The following is an 18,559-nucleotide window of genomic DNA, read 5'->3' on the forward strand; positions in this document are numbered from 1 at the left end:
TGCAGAAGCTCTTTAGTTTAATTAGATCCCATTTGTCAATTTTGGCTTTTGTTGCCATTGCTTTTGGAGTTTGAGTCATGAAGTCTTTGCCCATGCCTATGTCCTGAATGGTATTGCCTAGGTTTTCTAGGATTTTTATGGTTTTAGGTCTTACGTTTAAGTATTTAATCCATCTTGAGTTAATTTTTGTATAAGGTGTAAGGAAAGGACCCAGTTTCAGCTTTCTGCATATGGCTAGCCAGTTTTCCCAACACCATTTATTAAATTGGGAATCCTTTCCCCATTGCTTATTTTTGTCAGGTTTGTGAAAGATCAGATGGTTGTAGATGTGTGGTGTTATTTCTGAGGCCTCTGTTCTGTTCCATTTGTCTATATATCTGTTTTGGTACCAGTACCATGCTGTTTTTGTTACTGTAGCCTTGTAGTATAGTTTGAAGTCAGGTAGGGTGATGCCTCCTTCTTTTTGCTTAGGATTGTCTTGGCTATGTGGGCTCTTTTTTGGTTCCATATGAAATTGAAAGTAGTTTTTTTCCAATTCTGTGAAGAAAGTCAATGGTAGCTTGATAGGGACTGCATTGAATCTGTAAATTACTTTGGGCAGTATGGATTTTCACAATATTTATTCTTCCTATCCATGAGCATGGAATGTTTTTCCATTTGTTTGTGTCCTCTCTTATTTCCTTGAGCAGTGGTTTGTAGTTCTCCTTGAAGAGATCCTTCACTTTCCTTGTAAGTTGTATTCCTAGGTATTTTCTCTTTGTAGCAATTGTGAATGGGAGTTCACTCATGATATGGCTCTCTCTTTGTCTGTATTGGTGTATAGGAATGCTTGTGATTTTTGCACGTTGATTTTGTATCCTGAGACTTTGCTGAAGTCGCTTATCAGCTTAAGGAGATTTTGGGCTGAGACAATGGGGTTTTCTAAATATACAATCATGCTGTCTGCAAACAGAGACAATTTGACTTCCTCTTTTCCTAATTGAATATGCTTTATTTCTTTATTTCTTTCTCTTGCCTGATTGCCTTGGCCAGAACTTCCAATACTATGTTGAATAGGAGTGGTGAGAGAGGGCATCCTTGTCTTGTGCTGGTTTTCAAGGGAAATGCTTCCAGCTTTTGCTCATTCAGTATGATATTGGCTGTGGGTTTGTCATAAATAGCTCTTATTATTTTGAGATATGTTCCATCAATACCTAGTTTATTGAGAGTTTTTATCATGAAGTGCTGTTGAATTTTGTCAAAGACCTTTTCTGCATCTATTGAGATAATCATGTGGTTTTTGTCATTGGTTCTCTTTATGTAATGTATTATGTTTATTGTTTTGCATATGTTGAACCAGCCTTGCATCCCAGGGATGAAGCCAACTTGATCATGGTGCATAAGCTTTTTGATGTGCTGCTGGATTCGGATTGCCAGTATTTTATTGAGAATTTTCGCATTGATGTTCATCAGGGATATTGGCCTGAAATTTTCTTTTTTTGTTGTGTCTCTGCCAGGTTTTGGTATCAGGATGATGCTGGCTTCATAAAATGAGTTAGGGAGGATTCCCTCTTTTTCTATTGTTTGGAGTAGTTTCAGAAGGAATATTACCAGCTCCTCTTTGTACCTCACAGAATTCGGCTGTGAATCTCTCTGGTCCTGGACTTTTATTGGTTGGTAGGCTATTAATTGCTGCCTCAGTTTCAGAACTTGTTATAGGTCTATTCAGGGATTTGGCCTCTTTCTGGTTTAGTCTTGGGAGGGTGTATGTGTCCAGAAATTTATCCATTTAGAAGAGAAAATTTTTAATGTTCCTAGCACAAAAGAAAGATAAATTACTGAGGTGAGAGATACCCTAAATACCCTAGTTTGATCATTATACCTTGCATATTTGCCTCAAAATATGACATATACCCCATAAATGCATATAATTGTTATGTGTCTATTAACAAAATTTTAAAAATAAGGACAGGATGTGGGTGATGAATAAATGAGGATTTGGTATACTATTTTCTCTACTTCTTATGTTCAAAATATTTTATAATAAGTTAAAATGAATAATAAAATAACCAAAAAAGATCTCAAAAACCACTATATTTTGTACATTCATATTACAGGCACACTTTATTTTATTGTACTTCACTTTATTGCTCTTTGTAGGTATTGGGTTTTTTACAAATTGAAGGTTTGTGACAACCCTGTATCAAGGAAGGCTATCAGTGCCATTTTTTTTCCAACAGCATGTGCTCACTTTTTATCTCTATGTCTCATTTGGTAATTCACACAATATTTCAAACTTTTTCATTAATAAATAACTGTTATGGTGATCTGTGATCAGTGATCTTTGATGTCACTGTTGTACTATAGGGTGCCAATAACTATGCCTATACAAGATGGTGCACTTAATCAATAAATGTGTATTCTGACTGCCTTACCCTCCATTCCCTCATCTCTTTCCCACTCTATTCCCTGACACACAATAAACAATAATGAAATTAGGCCAGTTAGTAACCCTACAATTGCCTGTAAGTGTTCAAGTGAAAGGAAGAGTTGTATGTCACTCATTTTAAATCAAAAGCTAGAAATGGTTAAGTTTATTAAGGAAAACATGTTTCAGCATGTCAAAAGCTGAAACAGGCTGAAAGCTAGGCCTCTTGCACTGGGTAGCCAACTTGTGAATGCAAAGGAAAAGTTCTTGAAGGAAATTAAAAGCGCTATTCCAGTGACACACAATGCTGATATAGTCTTCAATTCTATGGAGGCTGAAAGAGGTGAGGAAACTGCAGAAAAAAAGTTTGAAGCTAGCAGAGGTTGGTTTATGTGGTTTAAGAAAAGAAGTCATCTCCATAGCTTGGAAGTACAGGGTGCAGCAGAAAGTGCTGATGTAGAAGCTGCAGCAAGTAATCCAGAAGATCTAGCTAAGACCACTGAGGAGGGTGGCTACACTCGACAACAGAGTTTACATGTAGACAAAACAGCCTTCTACTGGAAGAAGATGCCATCTAGGACTTTATAGCTTGAGAGGAAAAGTCAGCGCTTGCCTTTAAAGCTTCAAAGGAGAGACTAACCCTCTAGTTAGGGGCTAATATAGTTGGTGAGCTAAGTTGAAGCCAGTGCTCATTTATCATTCTAAAAATCCTAGGGCTCTTAAGAATTATGCTAAATCTACTCTGCCTTTATCCTATAAATGGAACAACAAAGCTTGGATGACAACACATCTTTTTACAGCATGGTTGGCTTAGTATTTTAAGTGCACTGCTTCACAGCAAAAATTCCTTTCAAAATATTTTTGCTCATTGACAAAAGACCTAATCACCCAAGAGCTCTGATGGAGACATAGAAGATTATTGTTGTTTTCATGCCTGCTAACACACATTCATTCTGCAGCCCATGGATCAAGGAGTCATTTTGACTTTCAAGTCTTATTGTTTATGACATACATTTTGTAAGGCTATAGCTGTCATAGATAGTGATTCCTCTCATGGATCTGGGCAAAGTAAATTGAAAACCTTCTGTAAAAGATTTACTATTCTAGATGCTGTTAAGAACATTTGTGATTCATGGGAGGCAGTCAAAATACCAGCATTAACAAGAGCTTGGAAGAAGTTGATTCCAACCTTATGGATGACTTGAACCCCTTCATGGAGGGGTTCAAGACATCAGTGGAGGAAATAACTGTGGATGTGGTGGAAATAGCAAGAGAAATATAATTCGAAGTGGAACCTGAAGTTGTGACTGAACTGCTACAATCTCATGGTAAAACTTTAATGGATGAGGTATTTCTTCCTATGAATGAGTGAAGAAAGTGGTTTCTTGAAATGGAATCTACTCCTACTAAAGATGCTGTGAATATTGTTTAAATTACAACACAGGATTCAGAATATATCATAAACTTAGTTGGTAAAGTAATGGCAGGGTTTGAGAGGTTTAACTCCAATTTTGAAAGAAGTCCTACTATTGGTAAAATTCTGTCAAACAGCGTCGCATGCTACAGAGAAATCTTTCCTGAAAGAAAGTCAATCAATGCGGCAGACTTCATTGTTGTCTTATTTTAAGAAATTGCCACAGCCAGTCCAACCTTTAGCAACTACCACCCTGATCAGTTAGCAGCCATCAACAATGGGAAAACACCCTCCACCAGCAAAAAGACTATGACCCACTGAAAGCCCAGATAACCGTTAGCATTTTTAGCAATAAAGTTTTTTCGTTTGTTTGTTTTTAGACAGAGTCTTGCTCTGTCGCCCAGGCTGGAGTGCAGCGGCACGATCTTGGCTCGCTGCAATCTCTGCCTCCTGGGTTCAAGTGATTCTCCTGCCTCAGCCTCCTGAATAGCTGGGACTACAGGCGCCCGCCACCACGCCCAGCTGATTTTTGTATTTTTAGTAGAGACGGGGGTTTCACCATATTGGCCAGACTGGTCTCAAATTCCTGACCTTGTGATCCGCTGGCCTCTGCCTCCCAAAGTGCTGGGATTACAGGCATGAGCCACTACGTCCGGCCACAATAAAGTATTTTTTAATGAAGCTATGTACATTGTAGCTTTTAGACATAATGCTGTTGTGCACTTCATAGACTACAGTATAATGTAAACAACTTCTATATGTAGTGGGCAACCAAAAATTTGCATGACTCACTTTATTGCAATATTCACTTAATTGTGATGTTCTGGAACTGAACCTGCAACATTTCCCAGGTATTCCTGTACTTCAGGCGTTTCTTTTGCCCCCTACCCCATAACTTTTTATTGTAATGTTCCTGTCTCAGATGGGCTGTGTGGAAGTGTCCAGAAAGGATCTCATTCCACTCCTGTGCCTGTGTGGAAGGGGCCCAGTGCCCTCCTACAAATGGTGTGGTGGGTGCAAGGATGATTGTCAAGACACCCCCCACCCCCAAGAAGAAGGTGAAGGGAATTAGATTTGAGTCCTGTTGAATCTCCTCCCTAGGAGATCTCCCTCTGATGCCAGCCCTGAAGATCCAGGCTTCACTTTTACAAAGAAAGACGTATGTTCTTGTGCAGGTGTCAAGAGTATAATGAAGGAGGAGCAACGTGGCTTGGTCTGTTTTCAACAGTGACAGGAATGCTGGAGAGCACTGTCTTTGTCTTTCTCCCTGGACTCCAGAAATCACAAACAGTGCTGGTATCATTTGCCACAGACCTAGTATTCAGTGCACATGGGAACAGAAGATTGATAACAAGTGTGTACCTGTGAAAATTGCCTGGGCGCAGCCCTTACTAATGACAATCCTTCATGTTTTTGTAGAAGAAAGGAATTTTGCATCTTACTTTAAAGCTTACATGGGGAAAAGCTTTTAGATGTATATTCTTTACCAGTGCTGTCCACTAAAGGTATAATGTGAACCAGTGCATTGCTTTAAATTTCCATTACAAAGATTAATAAATCAAAAAAAATTATTTTAATGATATTCAGCCTAATAAAGCATTATTTCAACATGTAATGATATAAAAATATATGAATGAGAAATGTTACTTTTTTCCATATTCAAAATCCAGTTTGTATAACACATACTCAATGCACACTTCCACTTGGAGCGGCCACATTTCAAGGGCTATAAGAGCTGGTAGTGCTGGTGAGTGATTTACTGGACAGCGCAGAACCAGAGTGCATAGGGAAATGCTCAGCTCCTGGGTTCTGGGTGGTTACACAACAAGATGCAGTGCTGGGTGGTCAGCCCTGAAATGGCATCCAGGTGCTGCTGGGGACACCCAAGAGAAGAGGCAGAGGACTGGTGGGACCTCAAGAGCACCCCCAGGTCGGGGAGGTAACACTAGGACCAGCCTGAGGTCTCTGGCCCCAAATGTGCCCCCAGCCACAAGTCGGTGACACCAACCTCCAAGGGGAAGCTCAGGGGTCCCTGGAAGGAGTGAGATGCTCTCAGCAAATGGAAGCAGGTGAAATGCAATCGTTGCTAGTCTTTTTCTTTATTACCATCCTTGTCAGCGTGGGTGCACAGAAGTGTAAGATGCAGAGGGCAGAAATCCTGGCTTCTCATCCAACCGCATTTCCAAAGGTCTGCTGACCACCTGGGTGCTACCCCAAGTTTCTCCCCTCAAGGGTGACAGGTTTGTACTTAAAGGTCTCTGGGACCTCTGGCACCCGTGACATCCCTGATGCCCAGAAGGAGGCGTGTTGAGGGGGCTGCAGGGGCCGCAGGAGGGTGGCAGGACCTACCGAGGCAGGGGCGGTAGAGGGCACAGTCTGCGGGGGTGGAGGGCTCCTGTCTCCTCGGGAGACCAGGCTGCTGGCTGCTCTCCTCTCCCAGGACAGGCTCGGTGGCCAGAACGCCTCTGCAGGAACCTGGTCGGAGCTCAGCTGGCTCCTTCCAGGTGACCCCAGCCAGTCACAGGGAGGGGTAGCTTTTCGTCCAACCTTCAGCTGCCTTCAGGGTTCCCCTGCGCCTGGGGAGGGAAGGCCTGGGGCGTCGTCTCCCTCTCTGTCCTGCAACCGCTGGCCGCGCTCTTCTCCGAGACCGGCCCCCCATGCCGGCGTAGTGCAGGCCTGGGCCCGGCGCTGCAGCTGAACGAGGACCGGGCACCGGCAGGCCCCGAGGCGATGGCAGACGCAGGTGGACGGGTGTTCCTGACCTGCGCGCCCCTGGAGAGGGGTTCGGACGAGGCGGGGCCGCAGTGGCGCCGCAGGAGGCTGGGATGGGAGGCCTTCCGGGCCCGGAAGGCCGGCGTCCCGGTCCACCCGGGAGGAGCGCGGGCCCTCCCCGGCCGTCCCCTGTGCCGCGGATCAGGACCGCCTGAGGCAGGGGCGCCGACAGGAGCAGGGGACCCGAGGCGGCTCCGGGAGCGGACACCTGCCAAGCACTTCAAGGTCTTTATTCGAAACCAAACCCATGCCTTTATTTTTTATTTAATTATGAAAATAGTTCGTGCTCATAGCAGAGAGAGGCGCAGAGAGAGGAAATGCACACTGCCTGCCACCCTGGCGAACAGCCCGGGACCCACACGGGAGTCTGTTTTTCTCCAATATTTTTCATGGTATTTCAAGGGTCCCCTCTTCCCTGCTAAGGATTACATCGCATTTCAGTGCGATTAAACTGTTCCAGTTTATTTAACCCCCTCTTTCCATTTTGTTTCTCACTTTTAAATAAAATATGTCATTGAAAAGGGTGGGCATGTCCTGCGCGTGGCTGCGGTGGCAATGCTGCTCCTCGCCAGGGGCGCCGCCTCTCCCTCGTCTGGGCCCACCATTCCCAGCGCCCTGGCAGCGAGCTGGGGCCGCGCTGGGCACTGGAATAGGATACGGGAGACCTGAGTCCCCCAGATCTGGCCCTGCAGCGGTGCCAGGCCCCAAGGGCTCTTCCTTCCCTTTCTGGAGCCTGGGTGTGGAGGATCCCGCGGAGGATTCCAGGCTATGCAAGATGACGGAGCCTGAGTCCCTGGCCGACTGCGTGGAGCTGAGATCTCCTGCCAACTTCCAGGACCGGGGCTCAAGCGAAAAATCAACCTTTATTGTGGTGCCCCACAGTTTGTTTGCATAATTGTGGATGATGCAGACCAAATACAATAACGTGAACACACTGTACGCCCATCCCACTTCAGAAATAGAAATGAGGTCCCTATGAGTCTTTCTCATTGCACTCCCATTATTATCCCATATTTTGTGTTTATAATTTCTTTGCTTTTATAATTTTACCATGTGTTTTGTTTCATTTTGAATTTTATGATATTGATACATTTCTCCAATCTGTTTTCTTGCTTGCACTGTTTCTAATTTTTCTCTATTATAAATAATGCTTTGCTGAGCATGCTTGTCACTATGTTTTATGTATATCCACATTTATTTCCTCAGAATAAAATACTGGATTTAAGTTGCTGGGTCCAAGTATATGTACATATTTTAGGGCTTTTGACACATATTACCTCCAGAAGAATTATTATGAATTCTGCCAGTCTTTGCCAACACTGTGTATTATTGGGAATTATATGTGGAAAATCATTATAATGATTATAATGATTTTGAGTGAATGATAATGAATAATGGTTTTTGAATGAATGACAGTGATTTGCCATAATTACAATGAGTTGTAATTATAATGATTTAGCTCATATATAATTGCCAATTTGAAGTGAGAAAAATCAGCCCCATTTTCTGTTCTTTTATTACATGAGTTCTTCACCACCTACACAAACCACCTTCTTGAAAGGGTCCATGGTTGGCAAAACCAACGCTGGCAGGCTTAAGCTGTCACAGAGAAGAGAGGGTTAGGGAGAAAATATGAAACATAGCATTAAATCTGTACTTACAAAATTTATATGAAATATTGCACTAGAGATACATATGTATATGTACACATATATTTATAGCATACATACTGCATTAAATGCATATGTATATGAAATATGGCATTAAACATATATTGAATGGAGAAAATAGTAGTTCTCTTAGGTATCCACTTCCCAACAACCATTCAGACAGCCCTTCTCTTGAATTGCCTTCAGTTCCTTATTTAGGTGGCAGCATCACTCTGGGGTCAGTCTCTCCCCTGTCCTTTGAGGACATACAGACCTCACGTGCTAAAGCAGATATGACAAAATGGTTTTCCCCCCTTCTGTTCTGTTATGCAAGATACATCTTCCAAGAGAGAACATAGAAAATGTACCTAATAAACCCAGTGACTTATGAGGAAATTTCCAGGCAGAAGGTCAAAGATGTTGTCTGGCTCCTCCTCTTTTTACATAAAGAGCAAGGAGAAATGTCAGAGAAAGAAGCCAAAGAGAGGGCTATTAAACATAAAGCAGTCAGGCTGGTTTGAAAATTCTCAGACCTTCCAGATGGCAAATAATGCCAAATTTAAGAAATGGCTTCCAGGCAAAAATAAAACCCAAGGTACTGTCAGAAAAATATGGTATAAAGAGAAAATCAAGGGTATGGCTTGTAAAATCTCTTGTTAAGAGTTTTGTTAAGAGAAAATTCTGGGGTCATGCCTCAGACAACTGTTTAGATTAAAAAAAAAAAAAAAAGAGTTTCTATGAAGCTGGCAGGCATTGTGCCCCAGCAACTGAGCAGAGGCTGATGCCACAGTGGGATGAATGCATGGGAGCTGGGGAGGGCAGAGTGTATTTTTCAGGTGGAGGGATATGAGTCCTGTATCCAGTTTCCAGAGTGGCCCTCAATCCTCTCTGCCTCCTGATATTTGTGCCCTTGTGCAGTCAATTCTACACTGAATACAATGTGGTAGAGGTGATGGTGTGTGACTTCTGATAAAGTGAGTACAATTTCTGCCTTGGACTCTCTTGGATCCTTGCCATGTCATAGGGACTCAAGCAGCCATGTGAACAGGCACACATGAAGAATGTACTGGGTTGGGCAGTGTCTCCTCAAAATTCATGTCCTTCCTGGCCTCTTAGAATGTGACCTTATTTGGAAATAGGGTCATTGCAGATGTAACTAGTCAAGGTGAGGACATACTGGAATAAGGTGGGCCCATAACCCAACATGACTCTTGTCTGTTGATCTCCAACTTAAGCTGATGACATGGGACAAGCCTCCAAACCATCATCAAAGCTCTAGACTACAGTAGATAAATTATAAAATAAAGAAGTTACGGCCGGGTATGGCAGCTGTCACTTATTGGGGTGATTTATCACACAGCAATAGATAAAGGGCCAGTCTTGTTTTATGGATCTACACTCCTTCTGGCCCTTCCCTGCATTATATTGAAGCAAATCCCGAACATTTCATCTATAAATATTTCAGCAGGCAACATATCAATCTGAATTAAAAATTACAATAGGCCAGGCGTGGTGGCTCATGCATGTAATCCCAGCACTTTGGGAGGCCGAGGCGGGCGGATCACCTGAGATCAGGAGTTTGAGACCAGCCTGGCCAACACGGTGAAACCCAGTCTCTGTGAAAAATACAAAAATTAGCTGAGCGTGGTGATGTGCGCCTATAATCCCAGCTACTCAGGAGGCTGAGGCAGGAGAATCGCTTGAACCCGCGAGGCAGAGGTTGCAGTGAGCCGAGATTGTGTCACTGCACTCCAGCCTGGGTGATAAGAGCAAAACTCCGTCTCAAAAAAAAAAAAAAAAGGGACAATAATTCCTTTATATCTTTACAGATCCAACCAGTATTTACATTTATCTGTTTTGTGTGTGTGTGTGTGTTTTTTATTGTTTTGCTTTTTGTTTTTTTGAGACAGAGTCTCTCTCTGTTGCCCAGGCTGGAGTGCAGTGGCATGATCTCGGCTCACTGCAAGCTCTGCCTCCTGTGTTCATACCATTCTCCTGCCTCAGCCTCCCGAGTAGCTGAGACTACAGGCACCTGCCTGGCTTATTTTTTGTGTTTTTAGTAGAGACGGGGTTTCACCGTGTTAGCCAGGTTGGTCTCGATCTCCTGACCTTGTGATCTGACCGTGTCAGCCTCCCAACGTGCTGGGATTACAGGCGTGAGCCACCGCGCCTGGCCACATATTTTTTTTTTTAAATTGTATCTGATTCAAATAAGGTTCATGGCATGAGATTTCTATATCTTTGTGAACTTAAATTTTCCGTCTTTGTCCCTTTTTAAATCCATTTGCTTTTTATATTTTGTTTTATTGTATTTATTTTTATTTTTTTGAGATGGAGTCTTGCTCTGTCGCCCAGGCTGGAGTGCAGTGGCACGATCTAGGCTCACTGCAAGCTCCACCTCCTGAGTTCACGCCATTCTCCTGCCTCAGCCTCCGGAGTAGCTGGGACTACAGGGGCCTGCCACCACGCCTGGCTAATTTTTTGTATTTTGTTTAGTAGAGACGGGGTTTCACCGTGTTAGCCAGGATAGTCTCGACCTCCTGACCTCGTGATCCACCCCCCTCGGCCTCCCAAAGTGCTGGGATTACAGGCATGAGCCACCGCACCCGGCCTGCTTTTTATTTTCTAAAGAAACCATGTCTATCTTGCAGCTTCACCCACTCTCTGGGCCTAGCCTCTTGCATCCATCCTCATGGTATTTTCCAGCATGTTCCTCTGCCCTCTGCCACTGTATTTCTTATAAATTGGTAGATAGAGAAGATTGATCAGATTTAGGTTTTTTTTTTTTTTTGGTCTACTTCAGAAGTGGTGTGTATTTCCATTAGAAGGTACGCATGTCTGCTTGTCTTCAGAGAGCCACCAACGATCACTGCCCAGACTCATTAACTGATTGGGTACAAAGCAGTACCAGTTGCATTCTATTATTCCTTCAGATCCTTGTCAGGTTGAGACACTGACAACCCGCTTGCCTGAACAGGCTATAAGACACGAATATATAGCTTGTGTACACAATTTAATGCTTTGACTTTAGCACGTCTTCTGGCATTGCTTTGCTCTCTGTCCACAGAGCTCTTGATGCTATGATGTCACTCTCCAGTCCACTCTCATAGCTTGGCTTCCTCCACCCTTCTGAGAATGTAGATTAGTTCCGTTTTTTATCCTTGACTTTGAAATGTCTGGATGCTACTCTCATAAATTAAGGTCTGATGGAACCTCTGCCCCACAACTCTCTAGCTGTGTGACCCTGGGCAATTCTAGCCACCCTCAGCCGCCTCACATGTCATAAACTGTGTCTGAGAAGCCTACGTACAGGCTTATAACAGGGCCAAACAGGATAATTGAATGCAATGATGCTTATCAAGTGCTTTGCACAGTGCCCAGCTCAATAATGGCCGATATTATTATTATACATTAGAAATGAAATGCACTCAAGCAATTAAACCCATTAAATGTATCAGAGCTTAGAATAAAGAGAATGAGGAATCCCTGTTGCTATATCCCTTGAGTAGGCCACTGGGAACATTACTGATGACTCAAAATGTGCTAATTTTAGATTAAATTCCACATCTCCCCAGAAGAGCCAGCCATGTGTGAGGCATGTGTGTGCTGAAGCTGCTTCATCTGAATGGGAAGAGCAGTTCCCTGAAGGGAGGGGCTGCTATTCCCAGAAGAACCAAGGAAGAGGGGCAGGTCTGGCAGAAAGAACCAATGACCTGGGAGGGTGAGGGTGGGGGTGCGCTACTGCTCTCTGATGGGGCGCAGCTACAGAAGCAACCAGTTCCATGATTAACTTTTTTTCCTAGAAAACTGTCTGATGTCCATCACTTAATCCTTAATTTAATCTAAAAGTGGCATGTATTGAACATTTGTACCATGCTAGGTGCGTTACTCAAATTATTTAATCCTCCCAATAACCCCATAAGGCAGTATTGAAGGTGGCAAAGCCCAGATTGGAACCCAGAGAGTCTAATGCCGGAGACCACTCTTGCCATGGTGAGTGAATCACACCGTCACCTGCCCAGGCACTTTAACTGTGCACTTGTCTCTGGGTGTGGAATACAGGAGTTCCAGGCATCAGCAGATGATGTCTGTGACGCCCTCATGCTTTTCAAGTTGGAGGAGGTAAATCGGAGAGAGGGGCAAGGCTTTTTGGTTTTGTAGTTGTACCACAGGCCATGGCAGTTCCTACTTCCTCCCCAGCCACGTCCTTCTGATGCTGGCAGCCCTTGAGGCTGTTCTTCCAGGAAGGCTGTGGAGACACAGCCATCTGCAGAGCGGGCGGCTCTGTGCCGGCAAGCAACCTAGAGGCTACGGGGTCTTAGAAACAGAAAATGGTCCCAATTTGTGAACTTTTCCATTTGACAAGACTGAATATAGGCTTTCCATATAGGATAGAATCACAAAATGAAGATATTAGCCAAATAATTCCATGTGAGAAAATTTCAGAAAAGTAGAGTCATCTGGGTGTGTTCCATGCCCCTCTCTGATCCCTGAACATGGTTTTGGCACAGGACAAGGAGGAGTGAGGGGCGTGGATGTTCTGCTCCGTGTGTGATGACTGTGCCAGCGGTGTATACTCAGTACGGCTCAGGAAGAGTCCCAGGAAAAGTACTCAGATGCAAACCCTCATGGGCTTAAATACATCCGGCCTGTCTCTGGTCCCCGAACCCAGCAGGCTATGGGGGCAGCAGGTCTGTGTGCAGGCCCAGGGACAGCCTGTGCTGGGCACACGCTTGGGGTCCCTCCCAGGGTCCATGAGACCTGGTAGGCCTGCCAGTGTACCCCACAGACAGCCTGGGGCAAGAGGGCAGGAGACAGCTGCGCAATTGGGGAAGCCGAAAAGCAGAGGAAGCAAGTGATGACCAACAGCTGAGCAGTGAGGTGGTGGGAGGACGGAGGAGCAGGTGAGCCCTGAGCCCAGCTGCTGTCAGTCACTGGAAGCATGGCCCCAGATCCCATGCCTCTGGCTGGCAGTGAGGAGGCTGGCTCAAAGGCAGGCTAGATATCAGTCAGCCCCCAGATGCCCTTTGCTAGAAAAAGTAAAATGGACGGTCTCTTGCCCAGAGTGAAGGTCAGAGTGCCACTGTGAAGGGCAGGTGGCTGGGAGCCTGCTCAGCAGGAGCTGCCAACCCCAGAAACTGATGCCAGGGCCCCTCTAAAAGGTCCAGCCAGATCATGCTTCACAGACATGAGCCACCCCGGCCAGCATTTCCACTCAGCTTTTGTCCCCACTCACGAATGTTCTGCAGCTTGTCACTATGTGTACCCTCGAGGGCAGCTGATGAGCCCACATGCAGGAAAAAGCAGGTCGGATAAACTAAATGGCAAGCTGAACGCCTGGCAAGGAACGCACAAACCTGCCACCCGCTCTCACCAGCGGTGACCATGGGAGCCCCTGAGGCTACCATGCAACCTGCCTCCAGACCAGTGTCATCTGGAAGTGTGGGATTCCCCAGCCAGCGGCATTAGTGTCATCCTGGAACTTGTTAGAAATACACATTCTCGAGCCCCACCCAGACCTAATGAATCAGATGCCTGCCCAGCAGTCTGTGTTTGGCAGATCCACTTGGTGCTCTCTGGCAGGATGCAGCTGGAGAACAGCTCATTCATTCTCCTCCTGGGTGCTTTCACACTTTCTCTTCTGCCTTCAATCCCAGCACCTCCGCCTCCTCCATCCTCAGGCAGCAGATGCTGCTGAGCTGGCGCCTACTTCACTGAAAACTGAAGCAGTCGGAGGCAGTGCCCACCGCTCTTGTGCCAACTGATGTCTGTTCATCCACAGTGGTGTTGGCGCTCCTCTCGGATCTCTAGTCCCGGGGCACCGGCCCCCAGGCCCTTGCCTCCTTGGAGACGTCACTCCAGCACTTCCACTGTGTCCTGTGTTATATCACCCCTTCTTTCCAACTGCCCATTATATAATTCCCATCAAATTACAAACATCCTGTTATTTTTCTGAACTTAAAGTTTTTCTCGACCCTATTTCGCTCACCAGCTGTGACTCTCTTTGTCCTACCTTTTGCAACGAAACTCCTGTCAAGTGCTGCCTGTGCTGCTGAGTTCACCCTCAGACCTCCACACTGACTCCAATGACCAGTGCTTGGCTTTTGTCTCATGCGTCAGAAGCCTCTGACACAGGTGACCCCTCCCTTCTCCATGCATGGCTTCCAGGGAAACAGACTCTTGTCTCCCTACCTCAGTGACGGCGCCTTCTCCTCTTCTCTGCCGCTGTGGCCCAGGGCTGTGTCCTGGCTCCCTTCCCTCTCGCATCTCCCTCACTTCCCTGGTAACCTCATCAGGTCTTCTGCCTTTAAATAACATCGATAAGCAAACAACTCCAAAGTGACGCCTCAATCACAGGCTTCCCTCCAGACTCCAGACTCGCCCGCCTCTAATAAACCACCTTGAACTCAATGTGCGTACAACTGGGTTCCATCTCAGCCCGGCCCTCCCAGCCCAACCTGCACGCCTCAGCCTGTGGCGCCCTGCCAGATGTCCGGCCACTGTGCCTGAGCCATAGCTGACAACTCTCTTACTCTGCCCCTGACCGCCAGGAAGTCCTGCTGGCTCCAGTTCAAGATCTGTCTAGATTCCGACTCGGCTCACCACCTGCACCTACGTAGCCACAGCCGTTTCCCTCCCGGACCCGCTGCCTGGGTCCCTGCTCCTGCCTGGGTCCCTGCTCCTGCCTGTGCTCCTACAGTGATCCCTTTACAACATGGGCCAGATAATGCCTTCCTTCGCTCACAGCCCTCCAGAGCTTTCTGTTTCACCCATGGTCAGAGCCAAACTCCTAAGAATGGCCTTCGAAGCCTCTGTGCCTTCTCCAAGGCCTGCGATTCTGCAGCGAGTGAGAAGTGCTTCCCCAGGGCCTCTGCCTGTCCTGCTCTGTGTGAGGCGCCCTGTCCGCACTTATTCACCTGTCAGCCTCTTCACTTTCTCCGAGTGTTGACTTTAGTGTCATGGTTACCGTTCTATTTGAAAGAGCCTCCTGTGTACCTCCCACCATCAGTCTCCCTGGTCCTGCTTACTTTATCCTTTTTCTGTATCATTTTTACCTTATAACATATAAGAAAATGTGCACACTTATGTGTACTGTCTGTTTCCCACTGCTAGACTGCAGACGCATTCAGGTGAGGGTCTTCGCCTGTTTTCTTCACTGATGGATTCCAAGTGCCTCCATAATGTCTGGTGCTGAGTAAGCACTTACTCAGTTGGATACATTAACCAGTTGGATAAATTAACATCCTCAGAGAGATAAGACACCGAAACCAAGAAATACAAAGAAGGGCCAGGCACGGTGGCTCACACCTGTAATCCCAGCACTTTGAGGGGCCGAGGCAGACGAATCACCTGAGTTCAAGATCAGTCTGGCCAACATAGTGAAATCCTGTCTCTACTAAAAATACAAAAAATTAGCCGGGCGAGGTCGGGGGGTCCTGTAATCCCAGCTATTTGGGAGGCTGAGGCCTGAGAATCACTTGAACCTGGGAGGCAGAGGTTACAGTGAGCTGAGATCGCATCACTGTACTCCAGCCTGGGCGACAAGATAGAAACTCAGTCTCCAAAAAAAAAAAAAAACAAACAGGATACTATATAAAAGATACACTGATATGAAAAATAAATTCCAGAAAAGAAAAACGAAATGAAACATTCAATGGAAGGACTAGAAGATAAAGTTGAAATCTCTCAGAAAGTAAAGTAAAAAGACAAAGGGGTGTAAAACAGAAGAAAGAAAATCAGGGATTACATTAAGAGGCTTAACAGCCAAATAACAGATGTTTAAGAAAAAGAGACAAGGGCAGAGGGTGGGTGGGGGCATTAAATAAATAACTCAAGAAAATTTGCTAGAATTGAAAGACATGAATTTACAGATTGGAAGGGCCCATTAAGAACCAGGACTAGGCCTATCATCAGATGAAGAAAATCCTACAACTTGCAAAGCAATCATACAAAGCAAGATCAAATACAAAGAAACAAGAATCCCAATGGCTATGAAATCTCCACAGGCAGCAATGGAAGGTTTAGGACAGCAGAGCAATGCCTTGAGATATCAGTAGGAAAGTGATAACCAGTCGAGAATCCTTTAAGCAGTCAAACTATGATTTCAGTGTCAGAGCAGATGAAAGACATCTTTCTGGCACACAAGGACTCAAAATAAGTTCCTCAGCTGCCGTGAGGGAGCAGGCACTGCAGAAGCTCCCAGCCCTTCTTACAGCTACGAGGCGGCCTCTGTGGGGACTCCTCAGGAGCCAGGCCACCTCTGGCTTGCCAAGAGGATGTGTGTAGGTCACCCTCTCTTATCCTGGGGATCACACCTAGTTTCCAGCAACCGAGCAGTGTTTGGTAACTTCCCTGCCACCTCCATTAGGAATGGTCTGAAAGGCTGGCCTTGTCAGTTCTTGGAACTTTAGGAATACTTATACACTTACAGATGAATGTGTGATTATGCTGCTCGGGACACATTTTATTCTCCTAGGGCAATACTTTAAGAGTGGGGTAATATATTTATCAACATGTGAGTAGCAGTGCATGTGCTGGATGATCCTATGAAAGCCACAAGTTTCTCTTGTACAGTAATGAGGAGGGTGGAGGGGGCCACAGAACCAGGGAAAGCTCCCTGGGATGCCCAAGAAAACACCAAAGCAGCTGACACCCTGGTCTCTGGTCTCTCTGAATTCCTGGATTTTAAATAAGCCCGAAACTGTGGTTTAGGACATCTTTGCTCCTGCAGCATCTTTTCCTCTTGAAGGATCCTGGGGCAGTTACCAATGCACATATGCATGCACACACACGCATGCACACACACGCATGCACACGCACGCACGTGCACGCACGCACACGCACACACACGCACGCACACACACTCATGCACAATTGTCTGAAAGCCCAGGGCTGCCAGGCAGAGCACTGACACGGGGTTGTGATGAGGCATGAGACTTTGAAGCAGGACAGATCTGCATTTCCCTCCACGATGCAGGCAGGCGAGTCTGCTTCCTCACATGAAAGCCAATCACCAGCACCTTCACCTGCCCCATCAGAGCACTTACACGGGCTAGAGGCTTTTCCCATTTGTCATTTAAATCCTCCCACCAACCAAATCAGGTAGATATCACCACTGTCCTGATTTTATAAAGAAACGGAGGCTCAAGAAATAACTTGACCAAGTTCCCACAGGGAGCAGGTGAGCTCAGAGGTGAACACAAGCTCCCAGGCTCCAGAGTCTCTGCTCTTAACACACACCACCCTGGGTTGGCTGTAAAATATAAATATGTATTTATTACTTTCTTTGTAGACCATATACTCCTTGATGACAGGGACTACCACCTTCCCCTTCATGCACACAAGGTGTCACACTGCAAGGCTGAGCTGACCCCCACTTTCCTTTGGTCTGCCTCCTGCTGTTATCTGGAAGAGGCGTACAACATCCTTCACCCAGAAGCTAGCTGTCCTCACCTCACTGCAGAGAAACACTCCGGGGTCCTTCTGAAGGAGGCCCTCTGAGTCTGAGCTCAGCTCAAGGCTTCTACTGTGCTGCAGAGGTTCCTCAGGCCTGATGTGATGCTGATTGAGGACAGGAGCCAGGGTGGTTTTTCATCATTCCACTCGCAGCACTCAGCACAATGCCTGGCACAGTGTGGATGCTCCGTAAGCATTTGCTGAGCAGAAGAACCGAGCCTCCCACCTCCAAACGGGAGAGGGAGCTGGGGACAGTCAGATTTGTGAAGCCGACTGATCTCAGGATAGCCCCAAGCATCTGAGAGCCACTGTGCCTCAGCCTCTGGGGAGCTGCAGCCTGGTTAAAACAGGATCGTAAAGGAGCCCTGCCTCTGACAGGAGACAATGGACGGAATAGCCTTCCAGAAGCCCACTGGCTGGCTCACTCGGGGCTGCGTACTGTGCTGCCTGGACCACCACTTCCTATGCCCACAGCTGTGTACCAGGAAGCAGAGAAGAGGCTGACAGGCACCAGGGACTTGGTCACACTGGACTTTGACACTGATGTGGAAAAGTCAGGACCTGCTGGCCGCATCTTCCACCACAGGAGGGGTCTTCCTAAATGTGACGGCACCTCCTGATCCAATCCTGCTGCCATGTCCGCCTCCCACAGCACCCCCGGCTCCATGCTTTGAAGCCCGGCTGGCCCACACACATTCTTTACCCCCCAACCTGACACTTCACCTTTTTTGGGTCATACACCGCTTCGAAGCGCTAATGAAAACTGGGAACCCTCTCTCCAGGTCAGTAATCATATGCACACAGAATTCTGCACGCAATGTAGTGGGCTCACGCCTCCTGAGGACCACCAATGGTCCCATC

The sequence above is a fragment of the Pongo pygmaeus genome, chromosome 6 (genome assembly GCF_028885625.2).
Source record: "Pongo pygmaeus isolate AG05252 chromosome 6, NHGRI_mPonPyg2-v2.0_pri, whole genome shotgun sequence".
Classification (NCBI taxonomy): Eukaryota; Metazoa; Chordata; class Mammalia; order Primates; family Hominidae; genus Pongo; species Pongo pygmaeus.